Below are 25,555 nucleotides of genomic sequence, written 5' to 3' on the forward strand. Positions count from 1 at the left end.
GACGCCCAGCGGACACTGTGAGAGCCGGGATCCAGATATGGGTGGCCGAGCGCGATAAGTGAAGGGGGGGCGCTTCCCAGCGCAATGCCCCGCAGGGTAGACAGGCCGCAACCTCGAGCACAGTGATGAAGGATAGGGCAGGCAGCCGGTGAACAAAAGGTCCTGGGCGAAGTAGTGATACCGAGATCACCGTGGCCCCCTCAGACCATAGGAGGCCCCCAAGGATGAAGACACAGGCAGTCCGTGATGACCAGTGGAGCGAGGGGATGAAAGAAATTCCGGGGGGCGCCAGGACAAATACAGGCCGGGGAAGCGCCAGGCCCGGGGTGACACCAACCGCCAATGGGCCCAGAGGCCGGGGGGCGCCGGCGGGTAATCCGTGACCCCCTGTAGGGAGGGGGTGAGGCAATGTCGCCGCCCCGGAAAGTCCGCGGGGCCTCCCCGACCCACGTACCTGGTGGCCGCAAGGATCCGGTAGCACTGCGTGCGTCCCCCGAGTGCCGGAGACCCACTGTCGGCGGGGGGGAGAGCTCCCGCCGAGGCGGTACCACGGCGAGGTCCAGTAGATGGAGAGAGGGGCCTGGGCAGCCCCGATGCAGGGCAGACGTCACTCCAAGTGTGCCCCGGGTCGCGGCCGCTCGAGCCGGTAGTGCGCGGTCTCAGGACGCACCTTGGCCGCCTCCAGATCGCACCACCAATCAGGGAAGAGGCGGACCGCCACCCGGCGGCGTACATCCACCGAGGCGGGAACACGTCGCAGGACCCCGGGCGAGTCCGTCCGCTCCGCCGGGGCCGAGTTTTGGCACGGGAGCGCTGCAGTCAGGTGGGGGGATGGTACGGCGGCTCCCAGGAATCGCGCTCCACAGCTCTGATTTTTGTTGGGATTCGACCTGCTGGGTCCCTGGGGTAGCGGCTCCAGAAACGTGTAAGCCGGGATCGGCTGTCAGGTGGTGAGGGTGCCAATTTAGGATCTTGCGATCTGCCGGCCCCGGAACTCGAGCCTCAGGCGGCCATCTTGTTCGGCGCTCAACAGCGCCCCCATTCTTACTTCATCTTCTGAGATCTCTCGATTGAGAGCCTCTTGCGCCTCCCTCCCAATCTTTTGCAGCTTCACCCTTTCCAGGAACTCTGCCTTTGTACCGGGCTGGGGGTTTTGTGATGCATAGATGGATTCATAGAATTCTGCCAGCGTTTCCTGAATGTCCCCGGACCGCGTGACCCGCTCCCCTGTTGTCGTTGTTAAGGCCGTGATTGCATTCCTCGATATCGCAACCTGCAATAGACATGCCAGAAGCGCGTCTGCCTTGTTTGCTTTGGCGTAATACTTTTGGCGGACGTAGAGTAGTGCTCCCTCAGCATTTTTAGTTTGGAGGACTTCCAATTGCCCTATCGCCCTCCTGCATTCCCTCATGGAGTGTCTAGACGGGGTTGACCCAGCCTTTTGTCTAGCCACCTCTAACTCAGCCTCGAGTTGTTCCTCCCACACCCTCATTTGTTTCAACCTCTGTGCTGATGCTGCTATTAACTCCCCCGGAGTGTGGCTTTAAAGGCGTCCCACCTTGTTTCCTCCCTTGTGTCCCCTTTCTTGTTATCTGTGAAGAAGTTTTGAATTTTCCATTTCATTTCCTCTCTAATTACTGGATCTCTAAGTAGGGATTTCAGGTATTTCCAACCCCACACACCTCTGTCCTTGCGCCCCAGCTCCATGTGAATGGCCACCGTCTTATTGGTGAGTTACTTTACTATGCAGCTAGTAGTTTTGACCAGTGTTGCTGAATATTCTTTAAAATGTACAATTTGCATCACATTTTATCAAAAAACTCCCCCTTGGGTACTATTCAAACAGTGTCACAAAACAAATTAGCCATTTGCAACTGTGGGCCACTTTTTCATTTGGTGCCCGAGACAATTTTATAGCCCAGTCCAACCCTGGTGTCATGGAAAATGGAGGTGAGACTCGAGTTTTTATAACATTCTCAGTACATTGACTTCAATGCAACAAACATAAGTTTCAATGACCTCCCTTAGGAGGGTACATTCTTCCCGATAAGGCCAATAGACTTCTGGGTGGAGCCAGGCAAACATAGACTACCACTGTCACTTTTCCAGTCTCCAAGAGATAATCAACACAGAAGTGTACACTTACTATACCAATGCAAGTAATACCCTTCCAACATCATCTATGTGAAGTAATTATCATCTACTATGCTGCATTCACTGTTGGCAATGTAAGCAAGGGTAGAAGTACTTTTCCTAAGACAGCAGAATAAAAGCATTTGAGTAACTTCAGATTAGTTGCTAAGTTTAATTTCTTCATTGTTACTGCAAACATACATTTCAAAATGAAGCCTTTCCCCAAGCTACATTAGACATTTTGCTGAATATAGCATCCTACCTTCAATCAATATACTCATTTCACTTGCATTGGAGTTCACGTGAAATTACATTTCCCATCAACATTCTTTAGACACATTATTTGCATAAATCTGCATTTTGTCTAAACCACAACGTAAAAATAAAAAAAGGCTGCAGATGCCTGCTAAATCCCATCATCATCATGTAAATATATACCATTTGGCTTTGCATTGCACTTACATCACCATTATGGCTATCACCCAAAACTCTTCCGAATTGGAGAAGATCTCCCCAATAGCAAACAGTTCCCAGTCGATGCATATCGATCTTATGCTCTTTGAATTCTTTCTCCAGTTTGTCAAGGTTTCTATGAATCAAATTAAATATATAGGGCCTCATTACACAGATGGCGGTAAGGGTTTACCAGTACCAGTATTTTACCCGTACTGGTAAATCCTTACTGCCTTACTACGAGGTCCCTTTGCGGGTTGGGGAATTTAACGCCTGCTTTTTGCAGGCGTTAAAAACCAACCCGCAAAGGGACCAGGGAGCTAATTACGGTACCGCAATTTGCGGTACCGTAATTAGCGCCTTCCCCATTCCCATAGAGCCCTATGGGGCAAAAATGGGAATGGGGAAGGGCAATGGTGGAAGGGGGAATTACCGCCCCGCCAACCTTGGAATAGGGCGGTAATTCCCCTTTCCACCAAGGCGGTGCCGGTATTTTACCGGCATGAACCATGGCGCTAATAGCGCCATGGTTCATCGCCATCCGTGTAATGAGGCCCATAGTCTTCCCTAGAAATGCACCTGCTGCTAACAAAGACCTTTAGGGTTTCCCCATATGACTGGGCCACTGTCCACTCACCCAAGATTCTTCTCAAACATCATTTGGACGTCCTCAGTCAGTCATGGAATTGGAGCACCTTTTAGTGCGGGCACACTACAGCCATAATAGGGGAGTGGTTAAGAAATGTTCTGGGGAGCAATACATTGGCTGACATCTGCACAGTTATGTCTATCTATTCTTAAGGATGCCTCATGCACAGATGTATGGAATGTGCAGTCATGGGGGTCCCACTGTGGCATTTGTGCCAAAAAGTATATCTCCATCACGCTTGTCTACTGTTCTATTACCCCATGTGTTCTATGACCTTAGAGATAGTAATCACGTGTTCAGAAATGCCCATATGTTTTTTATTTTGTATTTTAATGTTAAATCACAGACCTAGCTCGAAAGCAGCGGAGCGCTGTGTATGTGTGCGCAGCCAGCGTTTGGTCTGTCATCCTTTAACAGTAGCGCAGTACTGTGAGTTGTGGTCTGTGCTTCAGTCTGTGTCCATTGGAATGAGTGCTTAGTCAGGTGTTGTTGAAACGCCATGTTTTGAGAGATTTACGAAACTGGAGCATTGTGGGCGTATTCCAAGCCGATACCGGGATGAGTTCCAGAAGGTGTGTGTTCCTTGTTGCTTGGCTCCTTAAAACAGATTTATGCTGCTCTAAAAAGGTTTTGTGGATGGAAAATAACCCTTTTTAAAGTACAAAGTAGATACAACTCTAACGGAATCGTAAGTACCTGAACCTGGATACAGAACCCACTAACCCAACCCTCAATCTTCTGCTTAATTAAACCCACACAAAACCACACAACCATCTCTCTCCCAGCAATCCGCACGCACTTTACCACACCGCATCAACAACACATAACCTTCACCCACAGCACTCGAGGCCTTCATCCGATCCGATACAAGCACCAAGGCCCAGCACTAGGTGTACACCGGGCTGAAGCTGCCAACAGCACACCACATCTCCCACTCTCCTTCTCCCCTCCTCCCGACTAACCCTACCCCCACCCTCCCTGTTTACAGATCCACCAGAGCTCCTAGGGACCAATTCCGTTGGTGACATACAAGTACCGATAAAATAACATAATATAACATGTATTCAAACCGTGAGTGCCAAGGACCAGATAAGCTGCAATGGACTCTATGATAAATGGCAAAGTGGTATTGGGGTGGTGCAATACATTGGCAAGTACGAAAGCCCTTTTTGGTACTGTGACTGCTGATTCAACAATGCTGTCCCACCAGAACAAATGCAACTCTCTTGCGCAATTGCATGAGGTATGCTGCAAAAGCTGAGCAGTTTTCAATGAACATCCTGTAAGGTTTCTGATTCCGAAGGAACATTGAGTCTCTTTGGCTGAAGAAGGTGGAGGAGATTCAGTGACTGCAGCGACCTTCTTTGGTGACATCGCTAGGCCAGACGACGACAGCACATGTCTTAATATTCCACTCTTTGCTTTTCAAACTCAATTCTTTCTGGCTTGACAGACAGCTCACTTTCACACAGTCTTTGTAGCACACTTCTCGGATGCTGTTTGAGAAGTGCTGGAGTTCAGTAGTACAAGAATACATGACTAAATAGAAAAGATTACATGTGTTGCATGTCTGAAGATGTTGCATTGATAATCTCCCCCAGTTTCATCCAGAGTATATGTCTCCCTGAGGTCAAATTTGCTGCACGATGGTGGCTCCTGACAAAGACCTCAATTTGTCAGCAATCAGAGGAAGTGATAGTGTTCCTTTATGTTCACTGCATTCAAAACCATATAGTTCATAGAAGCTTTGTAGTCCCCTACTTTCTTAGGAATGGAAAACACCAGTGGATTAGCAGGTGATTTTGGAGGAAATATCCATCCATTGGCTCAGTGCTTTTTTCGGGTACCGCTGCAAACTTCCTTTTTAGGCTTTGGAGACAGAGTATGTTCTGCCAAATGGGGCAGCAGCATCTGATTCTAGGTCATGGGCACCATTGTAACTGTGAGGGGTAATACTCATGTCTTTTGTTCAGTGAAGACATCTGCAAATGTGTGGTATTTCCGAAGAACAGACAAGAATGAGACCACAATTGATGAAGTTGCAGTGTTTCTGTAGGTGCCTGAAACCTAGGGTTCCAATAAGGGGTGGTACTTACCATGTTGTAGGGCATTAGCCAGAAGCCATGATATATGTGAATGTGTACCAGTTAATAGAGCAGATAATTGGGTGCTGAGATAGGGTCAAGAGTCAACAAGTCCCAATAGCGAGTTAAAGAAGTTATGTCTTTTGGTGAACTGATCTGAAGAATTTGGCGAGCTGTGCACGACGTTTCAAACTGGCCTTTCTTCACTCGGGGTATGTTCATATTTTATTCCACCTTGATTTCCATCCAAACTCTCGATCCCCAAAGCCCAATATAGCAGAACCTGTAACCCTGTGTTCTCTTGGCCAACACTGAACAACATTGAGAGTGACCAGGTGTATTTACTCCTTGTTGTCACATACCGGCAAGCAAGACTGTGTATTGGATTCATTTTCCATTAAACCCACCTCTTCCACCTGGCTAACAGGTAGGTGTTCTCCTTTCCTGACATTCTCCTTGGACAGAAGGGACATACACAGTGACAGCAGAGGCTCGAGGTATGTCTGCTCCACCTGCCATCGTTGGTCAAAGGGCCTCAGGCTATAGGCAAATGCTCTACTAGGGAACTGGTTGCTGGCTCCAAGGAGTAGAAAGCTGATAATTGTAAAGAGGCGTGTAAGGCAGAACGTGGTATGTATCTCATCCTTTTATGCATTATTTAATTAGGAGTGCTAGATCAAACAAGCTGCGTGAGGTAGTAGAATGGGCAGTTTGAGATCGTTCATCTTATAATTCTTCTTTACAGCCATAATGGAGCAAGGTATACTGGGTTCTCCCCAACCATCAGGTCTTGGGTGTAACATGCTTCAAGGTTAGTGATATATGGCACCTTTATTTATTTATTTTATTTACTGTGCATTTGTAAGGCGCTTGTACATCAAGTGAATTGCGTTTCAAAGCACCCACAGGGCAGCAGGGAGGGAACAAGGGAATGAAAGGCAGTTATAATAACAATGATGAAAGATAGAGGCGGTCCTACTAGGCCTTTTGAGCATTCAGAACGTGCAAGTACAGAGAGAGAGAGGGGAAGAGGGAAGGGGGTAAGTGCTAGGAGTGCCAAAGAGGGAAATGCTAGGGAGTGGGTTGCAAGCAGCTGTTAAGTGACTGGCAGAGATCACTTGGTAAGAGTAGTCAACTGACCAAGACAAAAAGTGCAGGCCTGTAAGAAGGCACAGGCCAATGGGAGCCAAACAACAAGTGCTAGGAGTGAGCAGAGACTGAAGGCTATTGGGTAGGGGGGCAGGACCCAGAAGGACACATGAGGGACCTGGTCACCAATATCAGCGACTGTGGCGATTAGCAAAGGCGGGAGAGGGGGAGGGAGGAGGGGAAAGGGAAGTCTTGAGGAGGTTCCGGAATTTGAGGATATGCAGCTCAAGATGGGGAGGAAACGGTAGGGTTCATGAGTGGTTCCTCTGCCAAGCACCACTGGTCAGTAAGGCCAAACATATATTTTTAGGCACTCAAAAATAAATCATAATCATTCAGCTTGCCACCCTCTGCTGCAATATAGGAGTGTTTTCATTCCAAGACCCCCATACGTCTATATATATATAGTAGTCTACACTGCAGTGGGAGGTGGTAGATTGGTATGACTTGAACGTAAAATGGCTGTAAATATATCAAGGAATCCCTGAAATGGTTCTGTATTCCTGTCAAATTTTGAGCCATTCCTAACCTTCATACTGTAGGCACATATACTGTGACAGTGTCCCAGTATGTCAATGCTGTGTTCTCTCAGGTTTGTGTCTGAACCTCAAGTGTGTGGTTCTGCACTGTGGTTAAAGATTCTAGTAACTGCTCCATGTGGTGGCACCTTGGACCATAGGTTGCGGGCATTGCAACCTGTCTACCTTTTTTAGCAATTCCGTGCAAGTCAGGGAGGCCCTTCCCTGAAGCCACGTGCCTCGAGCCCTAATTGAGTCCTGTGTGAACTTGTTGATGAACCACAAACAGAGAAAAAAGCACAGCTGAAAAATCATCACGTTGAAGGAGACGGAGAATGTGGATCCAAGGTCAATACGCGATGCAGGAAAAGCGAGGAAAAAGTTAAGACGAAGACTGAAGAGCAGCAGACGCAGAGGAGAAATGAAGATGATGGACCAGAGACTGTAGGTAAGAAACACAGGAGCTGAAGGTGATAGACATGTCTAGGGAAGAATAGAACATTAATCTCAAATCAGAGGCTAAAGCTCTTTGTATCTGCTCTCCTAAAGGCTCAGTGAGCGGACACGAGGCGTTTCAACGTGTGACCTCTCATTCCAGTTTTCCTTTCGTACATATCCCAATAGAGCTATTTGGAGAAGAAAGCGAGTCATCAAACACAGCCTGGAAACAGCCACTCGCATACCGGAAGTGTTCCACCTCCCAGTGTTCATGCTCTCCATACAAAAGAACCCTCACCCAAGATGCAGTGGTTTTTCATGCCACGTGATTGCTGACAATCAGCACTGATGCCACTCGGCTCTGCACCATGTGGCGCAAGGCGTGGCAGCAATGACCCGACCACTAAAAGATTTGGTACCTGTTGGCTACACACACAATAAATCTGAAATGTGACAGATGGTCAGTATCCGCCCGTGATTCATTGGCTAGAGTGAAATCAAGATGCAGGCTTTAACTATGTCTGAAACTACAGTAAATGTTAAAGTGGGTAGCAAAGAAATACACTCACACATCTGAAACTGAAACTCAGAAAGGGAGAAAGCTAAGGCAAAACAAGATGCAATGTATGCTTTCTAGATGCTGCAGGAGGAAGAAACATAGCATTGGCAGTAAGCATGACATTCGTGTTCTCTCTCTTTCCCTGTGAATAGCTTGTTCTTCATGGTGATGTGAGGTCCACCATCACAGTGATGCGGTCTTAATTGCAACCTTCAGTGGAGAAGCAGCTCTACAGGTAATATGTGCTGTCTTTCAGTACTGGGCGTATTTGAGTTTGTAGCATGATATGGACAGAGGGTAATGCCCACATTTCTGAAATTGTGAAGGCGAGCTTCATTTGGTTGATGGGTATTTCTGCCAATAGAAGGAATGATGCTCCCGAATGAAGGGGTCGGATGTTGAACCAGAGATGAAAAACTGCCTTTGCAGCCCCCTCAGTCCTATGCCTTAGCTCAGCCACTCATGCAGACTTGGTTGAGAACTATAGGCGGCCTTCCAGGTAGGATAGGATGGCTGCTGAAGAGCTGACTCATGCAGATGGGGCAGAGGAGGTGGCCCTCCAATAGAGAGGGCGATGGTTCTTCCTCCTTCCGCCCACGTGGAAGGAGACACAGTGAACAGCGAATGAATTGTGTGCCCCTCCTGCTGCCATCAAATGGGCCTTTTGACATTCTACAGCCTTTTCTGTTTTGTTCTAATGCAGAGCACTGGCTAACTTCGGCTAGACCTAAAAAAAAAGGTGGTGTGATCCCGACTATGGGTGAACGTTGAGAGCCAAATTCTGGTACCATGTTGTATTGGTGATTTCAAACAATAGCTGAATTTTCCTAATTAGTCCTTTGGGACAGTTCATACGCTACAGGGTGAATAATAAGCTGAACATTTACATCCCATAGTACTAGATGAACATGTTCGAGCAAGGTCAAACCTACAAGGTGCATCATACAGTTGGCAGCTACAGAATTCTTATTGTAACAGAAGATCATTAGAGAGAACAGATGTGGGCTAAGTGCTTAACAATTCGGAAAACAACGATCGAGGTTGCTAATGATGCCAATGGAAGCAGGTAGTTTCTTTCGATAGGTTTATGGGGGATTAAGAACTGTCAGTGTCATTTTCAAGTTCCTGGTGTAAGAGTATATAGCTCGAGAGATGTGGAGCTTGAAGGATAAAGAGTTCCAAGTAGGGGACACCTTCTGGAAGAAGACTCCCTTGGCTTTCTGGCAGGCAAGTATTACCTGCTATGGTGCTTGAATGCTGTTTGTGCATATTGCTCTTCCCCGTATGTGAACCTTGCCACTGAGATAGCCTATCAGAGATGGACAGCTTTATGGCTGAGGCAGGAATTGGCGGGGAAAGCCAGTAGTGTTCGCATAGCAATGCTTTGCATAAATGAGGTAAAGACACGTTTGAAATTGAATGTGGAGAATGCAAGGGTGGCTGGTGAGCAGGTTTTGTATGTGGCGAGTGCAGTTCTTCTGGTGTTATTAAGAGGAATTCTGGGTTTTTTTGGTTCCAGTTTTGGTGGTGTGACTTCAATAGTGGGCATGCAGGTTAAGGAGGTGGAAGACTTCTAAAGAGGATGTGTTAAGTTATTACATTCATGGAGTGTGATGTCCAGGATTACCAGGTGTGCACTGAAGAACCTGGGAAGTGATTGGTGCCACGGGTGCATGGTAAGTGGGGCAGAGTGTGTGAGTTTATCTAAAAAGAAAAACTGGTTAGGCAGAAAGGTTGAGAAGCAGCTCAGGAGGTCAGACCACCCAATCCAGGCAGAATGAGTGCTTGAATGTCCAAAAGCTGATTGCAGTGCTTAAAGTGGGCCGGGGCCTGCCGGGGCCGGGCCCCGGCAGTCTCCAAAAAGTGGGACTGAGCCGGGGCCCTGCCGGGGCCCCCATCCCACACAACATTGGCGGGATGCATTTTCCCGCCGCGGCCCAGCCGCAACGGGAGATGCGCACACCAGTTTAATTTCAGGCGAGCTGACAGAAGTGCCAGCCAGGCACAGCATCGCTGAGGCTGGCTGGCACTTCTGTCAGTCACTGTAACTTCCCTGATGACCCCTCATCTGAGGGGTCATCAGGGAAGTTACAGTTCCTTTGTTTGCCCTCGCCAGGTCACTGACCCTCAGCGAACCTGCGGGCTCCATGGTCTAATATGCAGATTAGATCACGGAGCCCGCGGGTTCGCAGAGGGTGAAAGGCGCCTCGGGCTCAGTGATCTATCTGCTCAGAGCAGAGATCACTGAGCCCGAGGCGTCTATCTCCGTTGGCAAAGCTTTATAAAAGATGCCTTGAATTGTATACGTTTCAAGCCATCTTTTATAAACGTAGAAATATTTCTATGTTTATAAAAGACCGCTTGAAACGTGCACAATTCAAGGTATCTTTTATAAAGCTTTGTCGATGGACAAAGCCACCTCGGGTTTTGTCTGTTCTCAACGCTTTATAAAAGATGCCTTGAATTGTTTACGTTTCAAGCGTCTTTTATAAACATAGAAATATGTTATAAATGTCTATGCTTATAAAAGGTGGCTTGAAAAGTGCACAAACCATAGTAAGGTAAGCACACAAGTGTGCGTAAATTACTATGGTTTGTGCACTTATCAAGCCACCTTTTTATAAACCTAGAAATACGTAACATTGGTATGTTTGAAAGATACACAAACCATAGTAGTGCGCATACAAATATATAAATGCTCACATACATTTATATATTTGTTTGTGCACCTTACAATGATTTGTGCACGTTTTAGGCCACGCCCACAATGGAAGCCACGCCCCTAAACGAGGGCCCCCCCCTCAATTTTTTACCCCACTTAAAGCACTGGCTGAGTGTGTCGAATACTGCATGTAGACCGAGAAGCTGAACAAGGTGAAATATAACATCGCCAACATCAAGAAGGTGTCCATCACAGTGGAAAGGATGATGTGATAGCCTATGTTCAAGAAGGCCCTGTATTGCTTTAAGGGGTTGAAGTCGAACTAAGCACAACTAAAGTCACCTCAATTAATCTGTGTGTTCCATGCGGGAATGCAGGGGAGAAAAGGTGAAGTGATTTAGAGATACTCTAGTAATTAAAACAGTAAAAACCGCGATGTGTGTATTAGCAGATGTTTCTACTGTCATAAAATTAAGAAATACAAGCTGTACACTGATCCATATGAAGATATGCTACGACACATTCCATGTTACAATCGTGGTCAATTGGTGCCATTTGAAGTAAGGTGATTAACTGATGCCATTTTACCCTACGTTACATCGACGCTTTACTGTATTGGTTCTGCAAGAAATTATATTATATTATAATTGGTTATTTATAACGCGCTTAATATCCAGAGGTTTACTAAGCGCGGACCTGGGGATCGAACTTGTGTTGCTCTGCATAGTTTAGCTTCCAAGGTGAGAGTGTTGCCCCTGAGCTATCCTCCTGAGACCAGCAGTGGCATACTTGTTCTTTGGATCTGTGGTGACTTGCATGTGTGAAAGTGAGCTGTAATGAGGTCCCCTGCCAGTCTTGAAGGTCTAGAAGGATAATAACTCAGGAGGCCTGCTGCCTCCACCAGCCAGTGGATTGAGTAGGGAAGGTGTGGGCTGAACCCCCTGGTCAACTTTTACCTGCACTCTGGTGCATGGCTTGGGGCCGTTACTGAACCACCAAGACTGTGCCCCCTCCCCAACAGAGAGAGCCCTCTGAGAAGAACCAAAGACCAGCCTGAAAAAAGACACATTTCCCTTCAAGGGAAATCATTTCCTTTTACTGGACGAGTGCAGCTTGTGTTTAAGAACAGTTGCAACTTTCCATGATACATCAAGGAAGTTATTTGACAGAGCTTGTGTGATCTGCAGTGTTCTCTGTAGCTCCACAGATACAATATTACAAATCTGCCACTTCCTGATTGCTGAGAATGCATTGTTTGAAGCAGAGTTAACGAAGCATTGTTCCATGACAAGAGATGCACATGCTGTAGAGACAGTGTTTCAATGTCATTGTGCCCACAAGGTGATGACAGTAATAAACTGTTCAGTGTTTTTCCAGCAACTCATTCACACACTGAAAGCACAGGAGACCTCAGCTCAGCACAGGCAACACCAGAAAGCGAAAGTACATTTAAAATGGTGGACAGGCCAGTTATAGGTTTGGTCCATCCCTCTAAGCCCAAAGCAGCCCGAGGTGCACCCAGGGACAATCACTAATCCCATCTCTCACCCACTTGCAAGAAACATCTACATAGACTCACTGAAGTACCACCCAAAAGGAGGCGAGGACACAGAATAAAAACAAACAGCGTCAGTTGTTCATCGTGGGATTTTGGCGAAGACTGTGATGAGTGGTAGAACAATGGTGGAGTGTGATAGGAAGAGCTATAAGGAGGTGCTGGTGGCAAGAGATGGGAAGATAGAGGATAGAGGATGACAAAGTTATCAGCAGAGGAGATGGTAACCATAGAGGAGGAAATGGTGGGATCAAAGGTGGAGTAATATTAGCCGAGGGGATGGTACAACAGCAGAGAAGTGTGTAGTACAGCGGAGGAGGAGGTATCAAGAGAAAAAGTTGAAATATTGCAAGGACCAACATGTAAGGGTAAGTGGAGGGGAAACCCCCGAGCCGGAAAAGGCACAAAGGAGGCCAGGTTGGCATAAGGAAGAATGAGGCTACAGGAGGGTGAATAAGACTCAGGCATGAAGGGCAGAAGAGGAGTGGGAGGGTGGTGGTGAGGGAACCCTGAGACTTGAGTAAGAAGTAACCCCCATGTTAGGGAAGGACAATGTACCAATGGGCAGTGCTGACAACTCTTAGACCCTCCTTAACCCAAAAGAAATACTATGACTATATCAGCAACTGGTCTAAGAGACAGTGCAACTGACAGAGAGACTTTTCATGCTTGATGAACAAGGTCAGACGAAAGGGTTCAGGAACCACTGGGAAACCTTCAACAACAGTACGAGGTGAGATGTTATCACACCCAGTGTGGGAGACTTGGGCATGGTTTATATTTCACTGCATTTTGTTTGTACATCAATAAATGTTTCACAACAGTTCCTCTCAAGTTCAGCCTTTTGTGCATCCTCAACATTTGACACATGCCACTGGAAGAATGACCACGAAAGATTGTACATTACCAGAAGTATGGGGTTTACCTATACCCACTGGCTATTGGCAATGCGGGTTCTGTAGCGCCTGTAGGTATGCGTTAAGGATCAGTACTTTTGACTAGTGGACCATGCGTCGGCTTACCAATTGTAGAACTATAGCAGTTGTCTATGTCATTATATGCCTGTGTGATAAAGTGTACGTGGGCAAAACCAAGCATCAAGCGAGCACCAGGATCATAGAGCATAGATTGTGCACTAGAACAGGCAAAACAAATGCACCTTTGGTCCAACATTTTAAGGACAATGGGCACAGTGAAAATGATTTATGTTGGTGTGTGCTTGAAAAAGTACAGACCAACATGAGAAATAGATCACCAAAAATAACATGCCTGGATGTACATACTCAAGTCAATTTCAAAAGGACTAAATGACATAAAGGAGTGGCACAGTTGGGGATGCATATAGTTGCTGCATCCTATACAGAATATGAAAACGTATGCAGGCAAAGATGGCGCTCATAATTTAACATCTTGGACGCCACCTTGGGTCGCCTTTCTTTGATTTCTATTATCCAAACCTGAGCATTCCATTTCAAAGCAAAGTTTGCTTAGGGCTAAGTGAGTCAAGTGATCAGAAGCACGGAGACAGTTTTCTTTAGAGCTAGTTATCACTTCACAAGCAAACAGAAGCAGTAAGTAAGAGATATTGTGGGTTGTTCGAGTGGCGCAGAGCGATGAGCGCATCATATAAAGTGAAACTGCTGTAATATTTATAGCAGTGCTTTTGACTTTAGGTTCCATCGGCGTGCAGATCCAGCACGACTCAGCATTTTGCACCATTGACATATAGCACAGGGTCACACGCCTTGAGGGAACTCTGAATGGTGGGTCTGTCTCTGAACTGTAGGCACAGTTGAGCTGCTATATATGAAGTGCATAAATTAATGTCTAGCTTTTGCTATTACAGTCAATGCGGCATGGTGAAACCGCAGTTTTGAACGAAAGGAGGTGTACAAAAGACGAGCAGTAGTAGATACAAAGCAAGATAAATTGGCACTTGTGTTGATTTGTTTGAACATAGCAAGGGCAACTATGGCTGTGCACCCGAGGAGACAGGAGAGCACGGGGCATGGTGGTGTCATGAAGCAGAAACATGCATGTACACCTAAATGTCATTTAGGGTGCATGTGCAGCCACTGAATCTTTGTTCAGTATGAAGCAATTAGTATTAATTGGTTTTATTGCTCAGTGCATATTGAAATAAAGATCACTGGGTGAACCAGGAGGATGAAGGCTGTGGTGTCTATATTGTTGTTTGTTTTTTATTTGTTTTTCAGTTTTGTTTACTCCCGATGAAGATTGGAGTATGGACCATTTAGACATCCTCGAAACTAGTTTCAAATTGACGAGTTGAGACCCGAGTTGGCTTGGGATACACAAACCTAGGTGGGTTGGCAATTCAACTAATGTCTTGGGCCATTTTATGGGGTTGGTGATTCGATGAATGTCTTTCACCTTCTATTGTGTGATGAGTCTCTCTTGACCACTTTCTTCAGAAATCAAGCTGGTGACCCATGGATTGGAGTAAGTGTCTAATATGTGATTTCCTATGATCTGCTTGTTTGACCACCAATGTCGGCTATTCCAGTTATGCAGTGTGGATTTTAGGTGCCACCCTCTAGAAATAGCAACACATTGCATTGTGTTTCAACCACCTCGGGTTCACTCCACGTCAATATAGAGCGTGGTGTACAAACACACTGGTACACCTGTGTGTGAACAGTGTCTTTGAGTATGCATTAATGGATAGCTTTGGTTAATTGAGTTATGCGTTTAGCATGTTTTAGAATATTTTGATTTGGTGTGTCTTAAAGGAGTACACTGCCTCTAGCGTATCATTTAGGGGATTAAATTCCCAATTTTGAATAACATGAATTCATCTCACGTGTTACGACTTTTCCTGCATATTACTGACCAGTTCCTTTCAGGATCAACCTTTTGTTCACCCTACAAAGGCCTGCTGAAAGAAGGTAGAGACATGTATGATGATGAGTGATATAATAGAACCTTGGAGTATCATGCATGCACACATGATCCAAGGGTTTCAAGTAGTGACCATTGACAGTGGAAGGAGATGCTGCTAATGAGCGAATAAGCAGTTTTTTTGCTATTGCATCTTGCATATCTTTCTGTACCATTTACCTGATGTATTACCTGAATTATTTACTTTCTAGAAGATACTGAACAAGCAGACCATTACCAGATCTTAAGGGTCCTTGACTGTGTGTTAGGATCGATGGGCGATCGCCAGCGGTCCCTTCATCTTGTTTACCTAGAACTGCAGCATCCCTGCATGTCTTTCCGTAGCGGCTTTTGAACCGCTTTTGGTTTCCCTGGCAGCTTCGGGATTTCCAAAACCGTGCATAGACATGGCCATTGTGGCCATAGACACAGCGCCTTTCTATTAAACTTGCTACTGCCCCCACAGACTCCATCACCATACATATTCTCTGCTGCCAGCCAGGCCTTACAGCCACTTTCGAGGAAGAGCTCATCCACACTATAGGTGATAACATTAAGCCCACTTCCAGAGTTATACTATTGGGAGAGGCCTCCATGGCCCCCTAGATACTGCAGGTCCCGCTGTAGAGAATTCCCTCTTAGACATTGGCTTCAAACACTGTGTCTCCTCTCCTACCCATAAAAAAGGCAGAACCTTAGAGCGGATAGTCGATCTGAACAGCCAGATTACAATCACGCCCAACACCCCCTACCCATGGTTGGACCATCATATGCTTGGCCTCTCTTTCACCACACTGAAACAACTTCCACCCTCCTTGCCTATGCTACCACCTACCCTGGCCTGTAGCTCCCATAAATTCTCCAAAGGGTCGATCTCCCCTTCCCTCTCACCCCTCAGCCTGGAACTCCTAGATGCTAATGACCCTCAAGTCCTAGCAGACATTTATGCAAACTATTGACCAAAGCAGTACACTTAGTTGCCCCTCTTCTCCCTAGAAAGTCCAAACCAAGATGCTACCTAAATCCCTGGTTCACCACAGACCTCCAAGCCCTGCGGTCTAAGAAGAGACAGGCAGAAGCCATCTCGAAAAAAGGCTTTTAATAAGATTGCAAAGCAATATAAACAGGCCATCACGGCAGCCAAAGCAGATGTCTACAATTCTAGAATAGCGAACGCCAGCTCCAACTTGCAAGAATTATTTAGAATCCTCAGAGAGCTGGAGAACCCTGTCACAGCCCCAACCACCATCAACAAAGACGAAACATGGTGTAGTAATGTTCAGAATGTCCTGCTTGCAAATATATGCATGCTACAGCAGAAAATAGCAAACAAACAAGTCAAGAAGAGCCTCCTTAACCTACCACTCATTGCTAAAGTTCACCCCGCACATTCTTTCCACTTCAGAGAAATCTCAGAACTAGAAACAGCCAACATCCTCAGACACCTCAAACCACCTAGATGCAAAGGAGACATCTGCCCAGCGACCATCATTAAAGATTGCTCTGAATCCCTAGTCCTCCTCATCACTAAATTCATTAATGCCTTTTTCTCAGCAAGTCCAGTCCCGGCTAGTCTTAAACATTACTGGGTGTTCCTCCTACAGAAAAAACCCTCACTCGACCCTGCAGCACCAAACAACCTCTGCCCAATCACAACAGTACCCTTCCTGCTAAAGATCCTGGATAGAGCAGCCTACAAGAGCAGCCTACAACCAGATTCAATTATATCTGGAATCAAATCATATCTTAAGGATACGTCAATCAGGTTTCTGTCCAGGCCATGACAATGAATCGGCACTACTAGATCTGAAATTCAAACTACACTCCTTCAGCGATGAGGGCAAACCAGCCATCCTTCTCATTCTGGATCTTTCGGCCGCTTTCGACCTAGTAGACCACAAGACCCTATGTCACTACATCACCTTCTCAGCAAACTTCTCCCATGAAGCCACCTCATGGATAGCCTCCTTCCTAGAAGGCAGATCCATGAGAGTTTTCTCAGACACTGCAAGTGTCCCTCCTATCTTCATTCCGTGTGACGTCCCCCAAAGTTCCTGTGTCTGCCCTTCCCTCTACAACATATTCACCAAACCCTTATTCGACTTCCTGGATGACATCAGTATATCTTAAACCAACTATGCCGATGACACCCAAATCCTCCTTCCCTTGTCAGGCTCCTCTGATGAAGACTCCCTCATGCTCAACAAAATGTACTCTACAATCCAGACCTGGATGGCTACCAACTTTTTGTGTCTGAACGACAACAAGGCGGAGATCTAGTTGATAGGCTCTCCCACTATGCTGCAGAAACTTTTCCCCAATATACCTCCTTCAGGATAGATGGATTCCAGATACCCGTCTCAGCTGCTGTAAAAACACTGTGTGTCCATCTAGATGCCTCGCTCTCACTCACCAAACAAGTAAGTGCAGTGGCCTCCTCGGCAGCCTACACTGCCAATCTCATCAACTCAGCGAGACAGTTCCTGATGCCAGAGAGTTGCCTGACTATTGCTAGACAATCACGGGTGCGAGACTGCATTATTGTAATTTCCTCTTTTCCAGGACATCCAAACAGAACATCAACAAATTACAGATAATCCAAAACAATTCCCTCCAAGCAACTCTAAACATACCCATAAAAGACCACATCTCAGCTGCCAGGAAAAAGGCTCACTGGCTCCCAATTCGCGAAAGGATTATTTTCATAACATTTTCTATCATTCACAGATGCTTGAGCAACTTCGCCCTGCAATACCTTTCCCAGAAAATTGAGAGATCAAAGGCTATCAGGATGGTGAGGTATTTCTATGCTCATAGTCTGTCCCTTCCAAAGGTTAAAAGAGCCAAAGGAGGTGGTGTAAGCTTCCCTATTGTAGCAGTGAAGCACTGGAACACCCTCCCCCGAGAACTAAGAGCAGAGGATCCCTACTGATCCTTCCGCAAGGCCCTGAAAACCTGGCTATGTGCCTAATGGGCCACTCCCTGGACCCGTTTTTGTAAATTATCTGTTGCCGTTATAACCTGGATTTATGTCTTTTGTCTGCATTTCTATGGCGGGATAACACACCGCTGTTGGAAGCTTATGTAACATGTAACTGGTTCGCAACAGCGTTTTGGTGCCTTAGGGTTTAGGCGCTTTACAAATAAAAAATAAATAAATAAATTACATATGTCCAGGAAAGGACAGATGTCACAAATCACATGACTTGAATGCCACATCTCGGTTCTTTTCTCTAATATTGTCAAGTGTTCACACTACATGGAGTATAAAGCCCGCAAGGAAGCTCAACTTCGGATTCTCTCAACAGTCACAACTTTGGTGATCTTGGCCCATGCATTCAGTGATTTCTTGTTTCATGTGAGTAGAGTTAGGTATTTAGTTAGAAGCTGGATCATTTTCTGGTGTTCCTTGAAGCTAGAAACTGCTCTTCCATACGAATCTCTAATGCAACGTGTATGTTATTTTGTGTGTGTATTATACATTTGATTATATTGGGCCTCATTACAAGTTTGCTGGTCCGGTAACTATGGTACCAGTAAGCTTGCTGGTACCGTAGATACTGGACTGGCAAACTACGAGTTCTGCTCTCGGGTTCCTTTACACCCGCCAGGCGCGACCTTGCGGGCGGAATGGCACCTGCGACCAGAGCATGTTGGATGTACCGGCGCCATTCTGAATGGTGCCGGTGCATCCGACCTCCCCATTCCCATTGAGCCCTATGGGGCTCAAAAGGGAATGGGGAGTAAACGTTTCCGGCCCCTGGAAATTGGCAAAAACAGGGTCCGCCAGGGTTGTAATTGCCCTGTATTTCCTCATTGCCAGGGGCTGGTGAAATTTGCAAATTTGGTGTCAGCCTGCCGGTTTTACCGGCAAGGCTACCGCAAAACTTGTAATGAGGCCCATTATCTAATAGTAGAATCCTGTCTTCTTAAATAGCTCCTGCTTAAACCACGATTCCCATCCCAGGAGGGTGTGTGTGTCAAGTAGCACTTGTGTCCGGGGTAACAGGTCCCACAGCCTGTTATCAGTCTGTTGGGTGTTGGAAAGCCCCTTAGATGCTCAAACTAGAAAAAATACAACCCTCTAGGGAAAAGGCCCAATACACCACTTGCAAGATAACAAGTTTATTTCCACACAAAAATGTAAAGCGCCAACAAAGAACTCTGCTGCCGTGGAACGTTGTGGTAGAATCTGCATCAGAAGCACATTATAAAGGTACATAGCACCCTCAGTGATGTCATCACATACAGTACAAACCTAAATGGCTGGTTGGTGAGCCCCTATACATAGGCCGACTGCTCCATAGGGGGTGCCAGGCCATTGGTCCCAGCCCCGTCCATCCATCTTCTTCCACGTGGGTAATGCTACATTTGACATTGCGCCATCAGGCGGCTAATTGGCAAAGTTGTGTGCAAACTAAACAACACACCTCTATATAGCAGTGCACCTGGTACTGGCAAACAGGGGCCCAGGCGGAAAGCCGAGGTCATCCCAACTCACACACTTCACTCTACCTGAGAGGCTGGCACCTCTTCAAGGTCTTCCACCCTCCTTCTGGGCTATAATTCCATCCCTTCCTGCACCTCCCAGCATAGATCACGTGACCTAGAAGTGAAGGCAGGAAAGCCCTGCTTTCTGATCCTTTTGATCGATTGAGGGTCTAACAGATTTATGGTCAGTGATCTGGGGCTGGCTCATACCTTTGAATTCAGGGGTCCTAAAGCTGAGGCATTTGGGTGATATAATTTAGAATGTGTACAGGTGGGAGTCGGAGGCCTGTGCCTTCCTTCTTGTGGGGTTGTATCGCACAAAGATACTCAGCCCTCCTCCCGTGGCCTTGCAGAGCACATCCTTCCCAGAGCACGAAGGCTGGCAACATGTAAAAAGCACCAAAACTCATGAGTTGGCTGGGTTCCACGCCTTTCACCGCTGCAGGAAGTGAATAACGAGAATCCATGCTAGCGTACCTGACCCCACAGATGCAACAGCAGTTAAACAAAGTCTCACAGATTCACCTCATTCGCAGGTATTTGCCAATAAGGGGCCAATTCTGTGGTGCGTGCAAATGTAAGAAAGCGTTTGTGCATGAAGGAGGAACACTTTACTTACAAACACCATATTCTGATAAGGAAAGAATGCGGTGCAGGGACATGAAATCCTTGGCTTTTGCAAGTGCTTGATCTATGGCTTCTCAACAGCCCTAGCAAGATCAGGAGTGCAGGGCAGCCACGTGGAGGGGATTCTCCTCTCAGCAGCACTGGTTTAGTACAACAAAAAAGGAGTTAACATACAGCACCGTTGAGGTGCCTTTAAACTCCAATGCACACCGTTTTCCCTATATAAGTATAGCGTTTCTTAGACTGCAGCACCACTTTTCTAGTTGAATAAAAGTTTAAGAAAACTTTCATGAATTAGAAAAGTGGCAGTCTTTTGAGAAATGCTTGCAATGCCACTGCACCACATGTTTCCCACACAACGTGTTATATTGGCAGCTTTTGCTGCTGGAAAGCAGGACTTCTCCCCTCCAGTACTTGCACCCACCTCAGAATGGTGGTGCTGGAAACTGGAGGGGAGAATGTCGTATTTCCACACTCTTTTGATCATGAGCTCAGAATCGGCCCCTAAGATAGTGACGTGTGACTTTCTGAACTTCTATTTTGTTTACCACTATAGTATAAGTGCACAGCTTGTATTTCTTCTTCTTCAAAATCAACATAACGGAAAGTCTTATACAAACTCAATACAAGGCCCAGATTTATTTATAATTACACTGAAGCATTTTATTTCTTTTAACACCGGCTTGTGACATCATATGGTGTCTCAACCAACCTCATGCCATTGCCCACCTGTCCAGACCCTCAATCTGCTGGACGCTGATGATTAACATTTTCCCTCCTACATATCCTCCCCTTTTGCCCCCCAAATGTTGGTGTCACCTTTCCTCCCCCTTTTCCTCTCTCATCATAACCTAGTGCAGCCACCCTACGCCACCCGTGTACTTACCTTTTACCATGTCGCGGCCGCGCATACCTTCCCGATGGCAACCATGGAAAGGGAGAAAGGACCTCACCTGGAGCAGTTGCCATCTCTCTTTTCCCATTGCAACCGTAAACCTTTGTCATTTTTTAAACTTGTTCAATGGCCACTGCACCATTGTGAAAGTTTAAGACAAAGCTATTAGAACCCTGGGTGTTAATAGTTATAAACCCCTTTCGTGGGGCAGCATTACTGCTTGGTAATGGTGCCATGGCCCACATTAAGGCCCTCCTGCAGATCAGGCCTGTACCATGGGCCCTGGACCAATGCCAAACATTAGCACCTCGGGTGGGTGCCACAGCCAATCAGCTTGATTGGATCGCAGGCTGAATCCCACGTTCCAAGGAAGCTCGGAACTGCAGCGCCCTCCTGCCATCTTCCCCCACTTCCTATTCAGTATCTGCGCCCCCCCTTCCCTGCCACTACCCTCCCCACTTACCTGTTTCTTCTGGGGGTGAAGGTGGTGGCGCCACCACCACCACTGCTCAGACTCTCGGGCAGCCATGGATATGGAAGCAGGGTTCCACATGGTGGCCCGCCTTTCATCTCAACAGCAAGCGCGCCCCGTACATTCTAACAAAATCGATTGCGGTCCACACCGCAGGTTTTCAGATAAAAAATCTGTGGTGCTAATAGCAATATAAGGCAATTTGGTAGGCGGGATCAGGTGGTAACAGCACAGGGGCCCACTGTTAACTTTGGGCACCGGGCAGTACCAGATCAGGCTTTATTGCAATGGTAATGCCCCCACCTTGGGGGTTATTGCTTACATGTATCATTTTATCTAAGATTCCTCCCTCTTCTAAGCACTGTAAGAATAGCTGTTACTACCCATTGTAATGGTGGCCGTACTGTTGCTATGGTGCTATTGATGTAGGCTTCGCTGGACTCTGATTCGCTGAGATTGTTTTTTGCTATCCATGTTCGCGAGCAAAAGACCCTTTTCAGCTGGGTGCTTCCATCCATGAACTCGCCACTCCCTGTAATTAAGAGGGAATTGCATACTCTTTGTGGCACTGTGGTTCTTAGGAAAACCATTTTGCAAGTTGATTAATCTCGTCCCTGCCTTATTTCTGTTTGTTTTGTGAGAAACATTTTGTACAACACAATGTTTTCATCTAAATGTTTTAATAAGGAGCAGACGAGTCCCACGGGACATCAGCACACTTCCCAAAAGTACAAAGAAATACAGAATCGGACACAGGTTACAACTTTTGGAATTGCTTCATGCATTCATGTTATATGAGGAAATCCGAATAGCAGCCGAGTTCCTTCTTATCTGATGCAGACAGGTTATAACATTGCTGGGAAAGCTAGATAATTGGAGCGGCCTGGCTCGGTTCTAAGCTGAGCAGCAAGCGAATGCCAGAGGCTAGGCCTCACCTGATGGGTCCCAGCTTGGCCTACTTATTTTTATTTTTTTAACCACAGCACCTGGACACAGAATTTACCTTGGTTACGCCGGATAGATCTTAAATCACCAGAACGAAGTAATCTCTGTTATGATATTCCGTTGTGCTGCACTTGCGCCCGCACTTGTGGATGACGTAGGAGTAATTTGCGGGCCCCCAAAGGCGTAGAATGCAGAATTAACGCTGGGTGTGGTGGGATCTCACCTTCAGGTTCTGCATGCTGGCATGCTGGCTACGCTGCTGAATGCAGCAACGGCTCAATAAGTGCACGTGTGCATTTCGGAAGGCGAGCTAACATTTGGCCTGATTCTAACATTGCTGGCCTCTGGATACCAGCAAATGTTACAGTTTCCGGCACTGGTCTGCAGTAACAGTGGGGGTCATAACGACCCCGGCGTTAAGGGTTTAACGGCGCCGGAAAAGGCTGTGGCGCCGTTAAACCCTTAACGCCTTACTACGAGGTCCCTTTGCGGGTCCTGATCTTAACAACTGGTCTCGACCATCAGTTAAAGTAGGGACCCGCAAAGGGACCTTGAAGGCAATTACGGTACCGCAATTAGCGGTACCGTAATTGCCGCCTTCCCCATTCCCATTGAGCCCTATGGGGCAAAAATGGGAATGAGGAAGGGCCATGGTAGCATGGAGAATTACCGCCCGCCAACCTTGGAATGGGGTGGCAATTCCCCATTCCACCATGGCGGACTCCGGCATGGACCATGGTGCTAATAGCACCATGGTTTATCGCCGGAATCCTAATGAGGGCCAATGACTCCATGAAGGGATTTTACCGGCACCGGCAATAGCGTTGCCGGTAATGACAGTAACTCAGGTGCCCCACTGGCAGACCCGTAGTCGGTCAGTCCGCACCGGCAATAGCGTTGCCGGTAATGACAGTAACTCAGGTGCCCCACTGGCAGACCCGTAGTCGGTCAGTCCGGTAAAGTGCCAGTATCCATGAATACAGCCATTTGTTTTCACCAGACCAGTCGACTTAGAATGAGGCCCACTAGTTTTGGCACATTTCACTCTCATTAGTACAGTGCCAGACCTCTAAATGGAAATCCTTGGATGGGATAAAAACACTTGGGTTTCCATCACATTCAATAAATCGATGCTCATTTAGATGGTGCTCCGCGCGTGTAAAACGTGCAGCTTAACCATGTGCAAGCGCATCAGGGATAGTGTATCTGCGCTGCGCAATATTGGGGCACACGAGCAGAGCATCTGAACTCAGGGCATGCAAAATACAGGGAGAGAGACCGTCCCTGTACAGTCGATGCGATCGTACTCAGGAAAGATGTGATTACACCAGATGAAAATGCGTGTTCTTTCTACACCTGTGATCCATTAATAATATATGACTTTTGCCTTACTTTTCACCACCCACTTTTTGCCACTGTTTACACCTGCTCAGAGAAGGTGCTATTGTAAACAGAGGGGAAGCGTCTCATAATATAGCCACTCCTGCCAACATAGCAGGCCACACACGTTTCCTATGTGCGATCGCGACTGGTCTTAAACCAATCCTGTGGCTTTGTTAGGCCAGGCCTTGAGTGTAAGAAGAATCCCAAATAGACTAAAGAATCCACTTTCTCCACCGGGACAGAGTCCACTAGCCGACAGTATTTATTTTGTCTTCTGGCCCGAGGACACTGCAATATTTTAGTCTTCTCTGGGTTGATCTGGAGCGCATGATTATGCATATAGGCAGGGAAGGCATTCATTATTCTTTGGAGCCCTAGCGGATGACAATCCAAATGAAGAAAGTCGTCAGCGTAGGACAGGGTCTTAGGTGGTGAACTTTCGGTGAAACAAAGGTTGCAGGTTTCAGGCGGTCTTGTGCATCCGATAAATAGAGATTGAACAGGCAGGGAGCCAATACACATCCCTGCCGGCTGCCGTACACCTCGAAGCGTCGGAATCACACGGGAAAGGGCGCCAGATTGATCAATCGCACTGGAATGGTGGAGTGGAACTATTATCCCACTATCAGTCTTAAGAGACCAGGCGACACACCCCACTGGTTAAGCGTGGCCCCGAGATGTTGCCGTTAGATCAACAGAGGCTATAAATACTGCCTTACATGTTTCTTCCCATGCAATCTGGTGAATTCTTTAACAATTGGAGCATTCAGAGAAGTACCCGAACGTGGGCGAAAGCCAATTTGCAATGTGCTAACAGTCCAACCCAAAGATGCAAACACCTTGCTGTCCGCATCTAGAAGAGCAGTGGGTCTATAGTTTAGAGGACACTATGGGCGCTATTATAAGGGGGGACGGGAGGACAAGTCGCCCCAACATTTGTGGCATGCCTTTTTGTCCCCCCATCTTTCGGTGGGAGGGCCGTGGGCCGCATTGTTGCTGCCGCATTGATTGATCATAAAAGTGAACAGCGTGAGCCAGCCTGAGGTGCCCAGCCAGGTTCGCGCTGTCTCATTGCATTATGCAGACATGTGCTCAGCTGAGTGTATGTTTGCTGGAGGGCAGGGCTGCGGGCTGACCCTAATGAGGGGTCACATTTCGACAATTACATTTGGGGTCAAGGGTGTATTTAGCATTACACGAGTGTGGGTGAGGTGAGCCACTAAATGCAGTGGGCCTCATTACGACCCAGGCGGTAAGTTACCGCCTGGGCCGTGACTTTACCACCATGGCGTAAACTACGTTTACGCCATGGTGGTTGGCGGACTTACCGCCCCATTCCGACCTTGGCGGGCGGTAAGTCCCCAATCCCCATTTACCCTTCCCCATTCCCATTTTTGCCCCATAGGGCATAATGGGAGTGGGGAAGGCGTTAATTACGCCACCGTAAATTACGGTGGCGTAATTAACTCCATGGTCCCTTAGCGCCATGGATTTTAACACCTGCTAAAAGCAGGTGTTAAGTCCGCCATGGCGCTAAGGGACCTCGTACTCAGGCGGTAAGGGTCGGCGCTGTTTACGCCGGCGTAAACCCTTACCGCCTGAGTCGTAATGAGGCCCAGTGTGTGTAATATTCTCATTCAC

This window comes from Ambystoma mexicanum, chromosome 6p, assembly GCF_040938575.1.
Source record: "Ambystoma mexicanum isolate Mex_15411 chromosome 6p, UKY_AmexF1_1, whole genome shotgun sequence".
In the NCBI taxonomy this organism is placed as follows: Eukaryota; Metazoa; Chordata; class Amphibia; order Caudata; family Ambystomatidae; genus Ambystoma; species Ambystoma mexicanum.